Raw genomic sequence first — 15,051 nt, 5'->3', positions numbered from 1 at the left:
TAGCCCCAAAAATGTGAAGCGTGCTAGGGCGGGTCTCTGAAGCCCTGGGGCCAATCCTTCATCTGCTCGGCAGGTGGCAGGAGGAATCTATCAAACATGGTGGCTCAGTGTCATGTCACAGCAGAGAGGGAAGGCACATGGAAGACAGCGTGAAGACTATGGCAAACTGTGTTTGACAACCAACATTTCAGCTGATGGGTCTAAAGCACGAGACAAAAAGGCTTGGCATATGAAAGATTGTCCAGATATCATGAAGCTATAATACAGGGGTCGGCAACCTTTCCTTATGGAACAGTTCAATGTAAATTATAATAAATAACTACAAAGGCCTAATAATAAATGCAATAAATAATATTATTTATTGCAAAATACACGGTTCAATGTACAGAAATAATTAACTGAATGACAACCAGTCCAGAATACAAAAGACAATCGTCTTTCCATCAAGTCCATATCTTGAATGAATACACGCCACTGCTGAGAATCATACTCTGTCTCTGGTCTCTCCCCTCTGATACTTGCAATAGCCTAATAATCTTAATGCAAAACACATGGTTCAATTTACAGAAATATACAACTGTTAGGTCTACCAACAACAGCCCTAAACATAACTGATTAAGAACCAGTCCAGAATACGTAAGACAAGAAGGCGAGGACTGTGATAGGGTCATCTCTCTCCACGAATGTATTGTCTATCTCCCTCCAATTAGGACGCATGAATTGTTTGTAAAATACCTTGTAGCAGTTGTAAGGGCAAAGATTCAGGCAGACAGGTAGAGGTGCAAATAGATGTTGGTTTTATTTACACTCACCTCCGTATCTAGTTGGACAGTGATGCAATAAAACAAATTGGGCCTCAATACTCCAGCATTTTTTTGGGGAAATCAAATGTTTTATATTAGGTAACAGTATATATGAGGTGACAGTATAGAATGTCACCTTTTATTTTAGGGAATTTTCATACATATCTGATTCACCGTTTAAAAATGTCCCCTCATTTAAAAATGTCATAAGTATTTGGACAATTTCACTTATAGTGTATTAAAGTAGTACAACGTTTAGTATTTGGTCCCATATTCCTAGCACACAATGACTACATCAAGCTTGTGACTCTACACACTTTTTGGATGCATTTACAGCTTGCTTTGGTTGTGTTTAGGATTATGTTTTGTCCAATAGGAAGCACTTGTGTCTAAAATATTTATTTTAAAAAATGACCATTAAGTGTATGTACATTGCTGTATTTATTCATTGATATTGTTTTTCAACAGGAAAAGTTTTTTAATTTTTATTTAATCGCTGGTGTGCATCTTTTAAAGGTAGACTCAGCGATATGACGTAGATGCAGAAAGTAAACAGCATAGCGGGTACATTTCAACAACAACTAAGAGTGTTGAAGCGTGAGCTCACTTCTCCTGTTTTGGTGCCTTGGCTACCAGGGTGTAAACACCGTGAAGCGAACCCATGCACATGTGCAGATACTGTGTGTAACTATGTGAGAGTGAAGTGATGCATCTTGCTCATCTCAATATCTGCAGTGCTGTTCATGGCAATGTAATTTCGCTGATTCTACCTTTTAGGCTCTTTTTGCATGTTAAAATATATCTCTGTCATGCCTGCTTTGACCAGACACAACAACCTCAGTGCTTATTGGTCCATTTATTTTTTGGAGTCAGTTTTCTTCAGTTCGGTGCCCAATGAACACAAACCTAGTCTCTGATCTGCCCTGATAATGGTGCCAACCTCTGAGGCTGGAGGCATTCTAGTCTCAAGAATTGGCTCATGGCATTTTAAGGTGCTGCTGATGCTACTACTACTAGTGTAATTCTGAAATTACTATCAATGATGACAATAGTGAGATAAAACTGCACTTTGTATTCTACACAATACCATTATTTGGCAAGCTAACAATATCTATGTCCCATCAAGGGCAGTGGTCTAAGAACCTGCATCTCAGTGCAAGAGGCATCACTGCAGTACCTGGTTTGAATCCAGGCTGCATCACATTTGGGCGTGATTGGGAGTCCCATAGGTCGACGCACAATTGGCCCAGCATCGTCCAGGTTTGACCCGAGTAGGCCGTCATTGTAAATAATAATTTGTTCTTAACTAGGGTTGCACATTTTGAGGAATTTTCAGAGTTGGAAACTTTCTGTGGGAATTATCGGGAATATATGGGAATTAACGGGAATATATGGGAATTAACGGAAACATATGCAAATGATTTTTAATACCATTTAAATGTAGATGTTTTTTTACATTGGATATATTTACCATAAATATATTTACAGAAACATAAACATTTTACCTTATTATAGACATAATTGCAAATGATTAAATCCTTCTAATAGAAATAAAAAAACTCTTTAGTTACGAATTGAACTTTAATTAAATTAGTTGACTCTTCACATGGGATGATTTCACTGAACAACAAAAGAAAGAAAATATTGAATGATCCCCAATGATCCATCATATCTCCCAAAAACGTTTTCAACATACATCTGTAAAATGAAAGTCTAGAAACTAAAGCTTTGTTTGTCTTCCTCTCAGGCTTCCATGTCTTCTCCCTGGACCTCCTCAATGTCCACCTCTTGAACATCAGACTCTGAGGCCTCACCGTCACTGTCACTTTCCAACCTTGTTGAGGATGGCTTGTTGTCAGGCTCAAAAAGCCTCAAATTTGGCTGGATGGCCACCAATTTTTCAACCCTTGTATTGGTCAGCCTGTTGCGTGCTTTGGTGTGTGTGTTCCCAAACAAGGACCAGGCGGCTGATGTTCGTGGGATTTGGAGGATGATGGAGGCAACAGGGGAAAGTCCCTTCCACCAGGTGGCTAATGAGATATGTTGGCACGACTGCCATATTGCATCTCCATCCCAAAGCCCTTACTTGGAAGTGTACTTCACCAGACTGTCAAGAACCTTGCCCTCATCCAGGCCAAGGTGACGAGACACCGTAGTGATGACACCTTAGGCCTTGTTGATCTCTGCACCAGACAGGATGCTCTTGCCAGCATACTTGGGGTCCAACATGTACGCTGCGGCATGTATGGGCTTCAGGCAGAAGTCTTCATGCTTTTTGATGTATTTCAGAACTGCAGTTTCCTCTGCTTGGAGCAACAGTGAAGTGGGCAGTACGGGTTTCTTTTCTTACATCTGCAAGCAGAGTCTGAACATCAGACAGGATGGCATTGTCTCCATCAAGCCGTGCAATGGCTACTGCTATAGGTTTCAGGAGTTTCAGGCTGCTTACCACTCTCTCCCAAAATACATCATCCAGGAGGATACTCTTGATGGGGCTGTCCATATCGGCAGACTGTGATATGGCCATTTCTTGGAGAGACTCCTTCCCCTCCAGGAGACTGTCAAACATGATGACAACACCACCCCAAAGGGTGTTGCTGGGCAGCTTCAATGTGGTGCTCTTATTCTTCTCACTTTGCTTGGTGAGGTAGATTGCTGCTATAACTTGATGACCCTTCACATACCTAACCATTTCCTTGGCTCTCTTGTAGAGTGTATCCATTGTTTTCAGTGCCATGATGTCCTTGAGGAGCAGATTCAATGCATGAGCAGCACAGCCAATGGGTGTGATGTGAGGGTAGGACTCCTCTACTTTAGACCAAGTAGCCTTCATGTTCGCAGAATTGTCTGTGGTCCAAGGGTGACTGCCTTCAGCTCATGTGCAATGTAGAGACCGGTGTGTCTGTTGTCCCTTGTGTCTGTGCTCTTGTAGAATACTGATTGACGGGTGGAGATTATGTAGTTAATTATTCCTTGCCCACAAACATTCGACCACCCATCAGAGATGATTGCAATACAGTCAGCTTTCTCTATGATTTGCTTGAACTTCACTTGAACTCTGCATCCAGCAAATTAGTAGATAAAGCATGTCTGGTTGGAGGGGTGTATGCTGGACGAAGAACATTCAGAAATCTCTTCCATTACACATTGCCTGTAAGCATCAGAGGTGAACCAGTTGCATACACAGCTCTAGCAAGACATTCATCAGCATTTCTCTGACTACGTTCCTCCATTGAGTCAAAAAAGCTTCTGATTACAGGAGGACCATGAGCTGTTGCTATCGATAAGGTGTCTGATTCATCATTTTCACCTCGAATATAAGTAGTGGAACTTTTGTCAGAGGTTGCTTGTTGTGAGCGCTGAGGGAGCTTCATGCACTTGGCCAGATGATTCTGCATCTTTGTTGCATTCTTCACACATGATTTGACACAGTATTTGCAAAAGTACACAGCTTTTCCTTCTACATTAGCTGGAGTGAAATGTCTCCACACATCAGCCCGTGGCATTTTCCTGTAAAAATTTGAAAAAAATGAGTAAAAAAAATAATACATTTCCATGTTCAGATAAATAGTTAAGCAGTTAGATTAAACAACTAATTTGTTAGATAAATGTTTTAAAATGAAACATGTATAGAAACAGGTGAATTAACACTCCTCAGTTAGCAGGCTCAAGCAAGCTAAAACCCACATGGTAGCAAAAACTACCTAGCAGAAATTGTTAACAAGTTAGAAATTATTTAAACACACTTTGCTGTAGGCTACTAATTACTAGTTAACAAAAAATTATGTATGTCATATCAAATATATTCACCTCACCCAGTATTGTAATCAAAACTTACCAGAAAGCATGTAGTCCTTGGCTCAGACAGTGTAGTAGTGTGTGCTCAATAGCATCTCATTAGTGTGCAAGATCTTGAGAATCAGCTGGACATGTGATGGAAGAATGCACTGTGCATGCAGAGGGTTGTGATTCCATTGAATTGGGGATAGTTTAACCAAAATATGCCACAAGACCTATAATCCCTTATGTGTATCCCACAAAAAAGGTTCACTGTTATAAGCTAACTTTTTGATGAATTTAAGCAAAATTCCCCAAATTCCAGGGCTTAACTTCCCATGAAAATTCCGGAAATTTACTAGAAAGTTTTCGACCCTTTTCAACCCTATTCTTAACTGACTTGCCTAGTTAAATAAAGGATAAATAAAATAAATATCAAGTTCACATAAAGTGAAAGACCTCGATCCATATGATTATAGAGCCCAACCTATTTATTCTCAATGTTGGCCAATCACGGGACCTTCCTCACACAACCTTGCCTGTTTAGTATGCCGGTCCATACACTATCGGAGCTGTATTAATCAGATATTTTATTCTAGTGGAGTTTATGGTCAGTCCATCAATCTATGCTGAGTGGAAGTTGGCTCGAGCTGCCTACTGTAGTAGAGGTGGGCGCACATGTGCAGTCGAGTGGGAGAACCTTCACAGGACATGGAACAGTACCTCTTTCTGTAGGCTATATTGGTGTTAGCTGATGTACAGATGTGTGCAGTCATAAAAATATTATGAATTATCCTCTATAGGTACATGCAGCCACACTACCAAAATAGTGAGCAGCTAGTTTAGCAGAGGATGTCATAGACAAATACAGAATAGGCTCATAGTTTATTAGTTCCTCTAATTGGAAGATATAATACACATGCTACATCATGACTGAGGCAGTTTGTTTCATATTAATTTGTTCACCTAAATAGTGAGCAATGAGCATAACACTTGTGAACCAATAGCTGTTCAGACTGTGAGTTAGTGTAATCAAACGTTCAAAGCAGTGTCTGCAAAAGCAAACAGCCATTGCAAGAGGAATGTGCCTGGCAGCAGCAAAATCCTTTGTTGGTCTTTCGAGACAATATTGCTTGACACGAGAATGATCTTGGACATGCATTGTCTTCCTGAGGTAAATTGATGTAATACAGTCATCTAGCTACCTCTCAATGGCATAAAGCCAACACAATGTTGTCATTAGAAAGATATAAACATCTGTCAATTGTAATGTGTAATGACTGTTTATTACAATCAATCTTATGACTCTGAGACAATGTAAGTTTATCTAGTGGTGAATTCACTATGGCTGTGAACAGATAACTGTTCCAGCAGATTCAATGAAATATCATAAAATGAAAATCAATCACGTAATGACATGGATCTGACACAGGGGAGGCAGTGTGTCTGAGTGTGTCATGCATGACTGTAAAGGCGTTAGCATGCTAAAAATTGCATGACTTCGAGTCGTCTCTTGTTGAATGACAACAGGCACGTCATTGAAGAATTCCTTCTGTTGACCAATCGCCAATGAGGGGGCGTAGACTTCGGCTGACGACTTCGACTTGCCTTCGGAAAAAATGTTTGTGTGCCCGAAACAGCCAAAGAAGAAACCCTTGCCGAAGTCGAAAACGAACAATAACGTAAGAAAATGTCGTCATAATATACGCACGAACTGTTCCAAACTGTTTCGTCTGCTGCATATATTACCTAGACAGGAGTCACATCAACAGCATACTCTGTAAAAGTGTCCATGTAACACGTGACCTCTCCCTCCAGGGCCCATGTGGAAGTGACAGATTACACAGAAAAGGTTACAAGGTGTATACATACAGAGACCATACAAGACCCCGATTATCTTTTATGGACAATTGGCTTCTATTTCTGGGAAATGTGTTCTATGTGACATGAACATAAAATGCAATTTTCACAAGGAAACTAACTGAACCATACGCTTTTAGGAATATTCCTGTAGAAATTGTCCTGTACAGCAATTCCTAATACAGTATGTATCTGGAGGTGTTATGTGTTGATCATAACCCTTATCCCCAAACCAATAGTATTCATATGCACCCCTCTTTTGCAGAGAGACATAATAACACAAGGGGCACAGGACAATGGCACTGGTTGGCACAAAGACTACAATGCACTCTGGAGAAGCAGAAACAGGCAGTAATCAAGGAGAGGTAAGACGGAGGGATGGAGGAGTGGCAGGCTTGCCTCCCTCTGAACAGGCCCCAAATAGGGGGGATAGAGAAATTATGTGAAATCCTGCTTCAGTTGCTGTGCGCGATCAGTGGAGAAGCACTGTGAGTGAACATACACACTAGACTGATCACTGACACCCACACAGATGCTCAGTCAAATACTGTAGAGTAGAAAGTAGAGTAGCAAGGACAGAAAGAACGAGAGGATCCAAAAGAAGATCAGATTGAATCCAGACAGTAAGAAATAGGACTATGTTGTGAGACTAGAGGAGGCATGAGTCGGTAGCTGGTACCGAAAGCTCAGTCTGATGCAATGAAAGTATGTATAGACCAGCTCACCATTAAGAGCTAGCTGCTGTAATACACTGATCTCAATGTTGAAGGCCCTTTCCTGTTTCAGCATGACAATGCCCTCATGCACAAAGCGAGGTCCGTACAGAAATGGTTTGTCGAGATCGATGTGGAAGAACTTGACTAGCCTGCACAGAGCCCTGACCTCAACCCCATCGAACACCTTTGGGATGAATTGGAACGTGGACTGTGAGTCTGGCCTAATCGCCCAATATCAGTGCCTGACCTCACTATAATGCTCTTGTGGCAGAATGGAAGCAAGTCCCCGCAGCAATGTTCCAACATCTAGTGGAAAGCCTTCCCAGAAGAGTGGAGGCTGTTATTGCAGCAAAGGGGAGACCAACTCCATATTAATGCCAATGATTTTGGAATAAGATGTTCGATTAGCAGGTGTCCACATACTTTTGGTCATGTAGTGTATAATGTTCTCTAACAGCCGTCATGCAGAAATATACATTTTCACCTAGACTTGGCTTGCCTCTACAATATTTAATCAATCCCACAACTACTGCCCGCTCAAACATCAGTCTTACAATAGCAGTAACAGCAGATTACAGCTGTGGTTGTGAACTCAAAACTAGGCTAGCCTACATGTATCCATGCTTTCAAATATACTTATTCTGTAGCAGGTGCATCTCGAGGATTCTAAATTCTACCACCTTTTCTTGATTTTGAACGATTTCAGTTAAACTATTTATTTAGCGTTTTGGTTACACAGCTGTAGCCTACCCAGAGCATGCACGATCATTTACAGATTGGCGCGCATGCTGCTTGTCCCCTTTGCCACACCCGCACCAATACTCCGGCTTCGTTCTCTTGTCTAGAGGTGAGACAATGACTATTTGATTCATTTAAAACGCACACAAGTAAAGCCGTAGTCACCACAGCCAAATCTACTGCATTGGTCAATTGCCTATTTCAATACCGGATATTACAATTTTTCGGACAACAGATTTGGCACACTTGCATCTGACTCGCAGGGTCCTAACGCATTGTTACGCGCGTAGCCTAATAGACATTACTATAAGCAACACTGACACTAGCTATCGTAGGCTACGCTGCATTATAACCCAGCATATCATACATGAAGAAGGATGTTGGTCTTGGCATATGATTGAACACCGGACCGATCATACTGCACAGATTAAACCTTTGGCAACACCCTTGCAATCCTTCCACGACACCGGCGGTGGCTTTAACACCGGTAGCCTATATGGGAAGGTGTCAACACACGGTTTTGTGCAGGCATTATTTTCCACTACTGTACGAATAACAAAACGTTCCGGGTGTCGGCTACAATGTCATGCTCACATGATACACAGGCTACACCTGTGCCTCCCATACACTGCAAGAAAACTGCCAGAGAATGCAGAACAATTAAATAAAGGCTACCTGTCCTGTCGGGTCCAACTGTCAGTCTTCAGTCTAGATGTGGACCATTGAGGTTACAGGCCAGCGAAGCAACGTTACACCGACGCCGCCACCGCCCCTCAGCTTCTTTTCCCCGGGAGATGGCGCGAGAGAATAGATGGGAGGCACGACCGGGAAGGCGCGGAGGAAAGACGGAGGGGCGTGCTATAGGGGACAAGGGAACTCCCAGCGACGCGCGTGATGTGTCGACTGCTCCAGCTACCATATATTGGACACAGGGTCGGTGCAGACATACAAAACAACAACACAACTATTTTTTACTCAGTCGGGTCTCAATTTACTAATGAAAGTAAGAATAGTAGAATACACCAGGTGCAATTTCGAAATGTGGTTGTGCATCAGCAGTTTGTCTCTTATTATATCAGTCGCTGACAGTCACTCAATTAGCCATGTCAGCCAGTGGCGATCCGTCATTCAGGGCAAAGTCCCACCTGTTTTGATATAAAATGTCATTTTTTGGGGGGGGCTTTCCTGTTTTGCATGTTATTTTGGCATTAATATGTGTCACATAACAGTTTGCAAACAATGTAAAAAAAAAATATATATATATATATATATATATATATATATATATATATATATATAAAATTGAGTTTATAAAGCCACATACAAACATGGTCTCTTTTTTGTTTTCTTGAGTGAGGCAGCTCCAAAATGCAGGTGTTTCAGCCTAGCTCAGTGCTTTCTGTGCTGGTGGGGCAAGCCAGCAGAAAATAGGAGCATTGCACCATGATTGGCTCAGTGTTCTGTCACTCATGGGGACACTACGTCATCGCCAAGTTTAAGTCCTTAGTAAGGATAGACATCCAAAATTTCAGCCCTTTGGGTTCTGCCATAGAGTTATATTACAAGTGCCCTTCCAAGAAGGCTCAAGGTCATTGGCCACAGATAAAATGACATCAAATCACATTATATGTACAGTAGCTTTGATTGGACTGATCATGTCAACATCTTACTTTCAAAATCTTAGCTAGCAGTCATCATCATGAATCAAGTCGACAATCTACTGGCAAATTATTTTGAATCCTTGTCATATGAAGAGAAATAATGAAGAGAAATTATAGATAACACTTTTCAGGGCTCATCGGCCTGAGGACATAAAGATAACACAACAAGTTGGAAATCGCAAATATAACAATGAGTGGTTTGTAAGGAATCAGTGGCTAACTGCAAGCAGTGCAAAGCAACCACTAACATTAGCATGAATTAACATGAATTCCCACCATACAGTGGCAAGAAAAAGTATGTGAACCCTTTGCAATTACCTGCATTTCTGCTCAAATTGGTCATACAATTTGATCTGATCTTCATCTAAGTCACAACAATAGACAAACACAGTCTGCTTAAACTAATAACACACAAACAATTATACATTTTCATGTCTTTATTGAGCACACTGTGTAAACATTCACAGTGCAGGGTGGAAAAAGTGGATGTAATAACTGGTTGACCCTCCTTTGGCAGCAATAACCTCAACCAAATGTTTTCTGTAGTTGCGGATCAGAATTGCACAACGGTCAGGAGTAATTTTTGACCATTCCTCTTTACAAACTGTTTCAGTTCAGCAATATTCTTGTGATGTCTGTTGTGAACCGCTCTCTTGAGGTCATGCCACAGCATCTCAATCGGGTTGAGGTCAGGACTCTGACTGGGCCACTCCAGAAGGTGTATTTTCTTCTGTTGAAGCCATTCTGTTGTTGATTTACTTCTGTGTTTTGGGTCGTTGTCCTGTTTCATCACCCAACTTCTGTTGACAGATAGTCTTACATTCTCCTGCAAAAATGCTTGATAAACTTGGTAATTCATTTTTCTGTGGATGATAGCAAGCTGTCCAGGTCCTGAGGCAGCAAAGCAGACCCAAACCATGATGCTCCCTCCACCATACTTTACAGTTGGGATGAGGTTTTGATGTTGGTGTGCTGTGCCTTTTTTTCTCCACACATAGTGTTGTGTGTTCCTTCCTTCCAAACAACTCAACTTTAATTTAATCTGTCCACAGAATATTTTGCCAGTAGCGCTGTGGAACATCCAGGTGCTCTTTTGCAAACTTCAGATGTGCAGCAATGTTCTTTTTGGACAGCAGAGGCTTCTTCCGTTGTGTCCTCCCATGCACACCATTCTTGTTTAGTGTTTTACGTATCGTAGACTCGTTAACGGAGATGTTCCAAAGATTTCTGTAAGTCTTTAGCTGACACTGTAGGATTCTTATTAACCTCATTGAGCATTATGTACTGTGCTCTTGCAGTCATCTTTGCAGGACAGCCAGTCCTAGAGAGAGTAGCAACAGTGCTGAACTTTCTCCATTTATTGACAATTTGTCTTACCATGGACTGATGAACATCAAGGCTTTTAGAGATACTTTTGTAACCCTTTCCAGCTTTATTCAAGTCAACAATTCTTAATCTTAGGTCTTATGAGATCTCTTTTGTTTGAGGCATGGTTCACATCAGGCAATGCTTCTTGTGAATAGCAAACTCAAATTTTGTGAGTGTTTTGTATAGGGCAGGGCAACTCTAACCAACATCTCCAATCTCATCTCATTGATTGGACTCCAGGTTAGCTGACTCCTGACTCCAATTAGCTTTTTGAGAAGTCATTAGCCTAGGGGTTTACATACTTTTTCCAACCTTCACTGTGAATTTTATTATTATGTATTCAATATAGACGAGAAAAATACAATAATTTGTGTGTTATTCGTTTAAGCACACTGTGTTTGTCTATTGTTGTGACTTAGAGGTCAGATCAACATTTATGACTAATTTATGCAGAAATCCAGGTAATTTCATACTTTTTCTTGCCACTGTAAATCTAGAGAATGACAAAGTTTGATGACAAAATTTGCCCACAAAGGACCGCTGCGCCACCTTCACAAGGTGAGTCCAAAAATGTATTGTATGCTGCTACATAAATTATGTAATATGCAAGGGAGATATGTACACTGTAGCTAAGAGAGTGATACTAAGTATATTTTTATTTATTTTATTTCACCTTTATTTAACCAGGTAGGCTAGTTGAGAACAAGTTCTCATTTGCAACTGCGACCTGGCCAAGATAAAGCATAGCAGTTCGACATATACAACAACACAGAGTTCCACATGGAATAAACAAACGATACAGTCAATAATACAGTAGGGGAAAAAAGAAGAAAAAGTCTATACACATTGAGTGCAAATGAGGTAAGATAAGGGAGGTAAGGCAATAAATAGGCCATGGTGGCGAAGTAATTACAATATAGCAATTAAACACTGGAATGGTAGATGTGCAGAAGATGAATGTGCAAGTAGAGATACTGGAGTGCAAAGGAGCAAGATAAATAAATAAATACAGTATGGGGATGAGGTAGTTGGATGGGCTGTTTACAGATTGGCTATGTACAGGTGCAGTGATCTGTGAGCTGCTCTGACAGCTGGTGCTTAAAGCTAGTGAGGGAGATATGAGTCTCCAGCTTCAGTGATTTTTGCAGTTCGTTCCAGTCATTGGCAGCAGAGAACTGGAAGGAAAGGTGACCAAAGGATGAATTGGCTTTGGGGGTGACCAGTGAGATATACCTGCTGGAGCACGTGCTGCGAGTGGGTGCTGCTATGGTGACCAGTGAGCTGAGATAAGGCGGGGCTTTACCTAGCAGAAACTTGTAGATGACCTGGAACCAGTGGGTTTGGCAACGAGAGTGAAGCGAGGGCCAGCCAACGAGAGTGTACAGGTCGCAGTGGTGGGTAGCATATTGGGCTTTGGTGACAAAACGGATGGCACTGTGATAGACTGCATCCAATTTGTTGAGTAGAGTGTTGGAGGCTATTTTGTAAATGACATCACCAAAGTCGAGGATCGATAGGATGGTCAGTTTTACGAGGGTATGTTTGGCAGCATGAGTGAAGGATGCTTTTTTGTGAAATAGGAAGCCGTTTCTAGATTTAATTTTGGATTGGAGATGCTTCATGTGAGTCTGGAAGGAGAGTTTACAGTCTAACCAGACACCTAGGTATTTGTAGTTATCCACATATTCTAAGTCAGAGCCATCCAGAGTAGTGATTCTAGATGGGCGTGCAGGTGCAAGCAGTGATCGGTTGAAGATCATGCATTTAGTTTTACTTGCATTTAAGAGCAGTTGGAGGCCACGGAAGGAGAGTTGGTTGGCATTGAAGCTTGTCTGGAGGTTAGTTAACACAGTGTCCAACGAAGGGCCAGAAGTATACAGAATGGTGTCGTCTGCGTAGAGGTGGATCAGAGGATCATCAGCAGCAAGAGCAACATCATTGATATATACAGAGAAGAGAGTCGGCCCGAGAATTGAACCCTTTGGCACCCCCCTAGAGACTGCCAGAGGTCCGGAAAACAGGCCCTCCGATTTGACACACTGAACTCTATCAGAGAAGTAGTTGGTAAACCAGGCGAGGCAATCATTTGAGAAACCAAGGCTGTTGAGTCTGCCAATAAGAATGTGGTGATTGACAAGAGTCGAAAGCCTTGGCCAGGTCGATGAATACGGCTGCACAGTAATGTCTCTTATCAATGGCGGTTGTGATATCATTTAGGACCTTGAGCGTGGCTGAGGTGCACCCATGACCAGCTCTCAAACCAGATTGCATAGCGGAGAAGGTACGGTGGGATTCAAAATGGTCGGTAATCTGTTTGTTAACTTGGCTTTCGAAGACCTTAGAAAGTCAGGGTAGGATAGATATAGGTCTGTAGCAGTTTGGGTCTAGAGTGTCTCCCCCTTTGAAGAGGGGGATGACCGCGGCAGCTTTCCAATCTTTGGGAATCTCAGATGATACGAAAAGAGGTTGAACAGGGGTTGCAACAATTTCGGCAGATAATTTTAGAAAGAGAGGGTCCAGATTGTCTAGCCCGGCTGATTTGTAGGGGTCCAGATTTTGCAGCTCTTTCAGAACATCAGTTATCTGGATTTGGGTGAAGGAGAAATTGGGGAGGCTTGGCGAGTTGCTGTGGGGAGTGCAGGGCAGTTGACCGGGTTAGGGGTAGCCAGGTGGAAAGCATGGCTAGCCGTAGATAAATGCTTAATGAAATTCTCAATTATAGTGGATTTTTCGGAAATGACAGTGTTTCCTAGCCTCAGTGCAGTGGGCAGCTGGGAGGATGTGCTTTTATTCACCATGGACTTTACAGTGTCCCAGAACTTTTTTGAGTTTGTGATACAGGATGCACATTTCTGCTTGAAAAAGCTAGCCTTAGATTTCCTAACTGCCTGTGTGTATTGGTTCCTAACTTCCCTGAAAAGTTACATATCACGGGGGCTGTTCGATGCTAATGCAGAACGCCACAGGATGTTTTTGTGCTGGTCAAGGGCAGTCAGGTCTGGAGAGAACCAAGGGCTATATCTGTTCCTGATTATACATTTTTTGAAAGGGGCATGCTTATTTAAGATGGTGAGGAAGGCACTTTTAAAGAACGACCAGGCATCCTCTACTGACGGGATGAGATCAATATCCTTCCAGGATACCCAGGCCAGGACGATTAGAAAGGCCTGCTCGCTGAAGTGTTTTAGGGAGTGTTTGACTGTGATGAAAACAGCAGAGGTGTATTTGGAGGGCAAGTTGATTAGGATGATATCTATGAGGGTGCCCGTGTTTATAGATTTGGGGTTGTACCTGGTAGGTTCATTGATAATTTGTATGAGATTGAGGGCATCAAGCTTAGATTGTCGGATGGCCGGGGTGTTAAGCATGTCCCCGTTTAGGTCACCTAGCAGCACGAGCTCTGAAGATAGATGGGGGCAATCAGTTCACATATGGTGTCCAGGGCACAGCTGGGGGCAGAGGGTGGCCTATAGCAAGCGGCAACGGTGAGAGACTTGTTTCTGGAAAGGTGGAATTTTAAAAGTAGAAGCTCGAATTGTTTGGGTACAGACCTGGATAGTAAGACAGAACTCTGCAGGCTATCTCTGCAGTAGATTGCAACTCCGCCCCCTTTGGCAGTTCTATCTTGTCAGAAAATGTTATAGTTAGGGATGGAAATTTCAGGGTTTTTGGTAGTCTTCCTGAGCCAGGATTCAGACATGGCTAGGACATCCGGGTTGGCAGAGTGTGCTAGGGCAGTGAATAAAACAAACTTAGGGAGGAGGCTTCTAATGTTAACATGCATGAAACCAAGGCTTTTACGGTTACAGAAGTCAACAAATGATAGCGCCTGTGGAATGGGAGTGGAGCTAGTCACTGCAGGGCCTGGGTTAACCTCCACAATACCAGAGGAACAGAGGAGGAGTAGGATAAGGGTACGGCTAAAGGCTAAAAGAACTGGACGCCTAGTACGTTCTGAACAGAGAGTAAAAGGAACAGATTTCTGGGCGCGTTAGAAATGATTCAAGGCATAATGTACAGACAAAGGTATGGTAGGATGTGAATACAGTGGGGGTAAACCTGTGCATAGAGTGACGATGAAAGAGATATTGTCTTTAGGAATATCATTTAAACCAGGTGATGTCACCG

The 15,051-nt window shown here is 42.2% G+C and overlaps 1 protein-coding gene across 6 annotated transcripts in view; it reads right to left on the bottom strand.

Annotated features, from left to right (window-relative positions):
• si:dkey-178k16.1 (protein 4.1) overlaps window positions 1–8,882 on the bottom strand; it is a 118,492-nt gene extending 109,610 nt beyond the window's left edge. For 3 of the 6 annotated variants that reach the window (XM_014145842.2, XM_014145846.2, XM_014145848.2), the window contains exon 1: window positions 8,570–8,881. The gene's annotated coding sequence lies outside the window, so the exon portion shown is untranslated. Of the gene's footprint in view, window positions 1–8,569 lie in introns of all 6 variants that reach the window. The other 3 variants (XM_014145847.2, XM_014145849.2, XM_014145841.2) reach the window with 2 other exon arrangements.
• Between the last annotated feature and the right edge of the window lie 6,169 nt (window positions 8,883–15,051).

Source organism: Salmo salar, chromosome ssa15 (assembly GCF_905237065.1).
Source record: "Salmo salar chromosome ssa15, Ssal_v3.1, whole genome shotgun sequence".
Lineage (NCBI taxonomy): Eukaryota > Metazoa > Chordata > Actinopteri > Salmoniformes > Salmonidae > Salmo > Salmo salar.
This window is presented reverse-complemented; position numbering and strand designations above follow the sequence as displayed.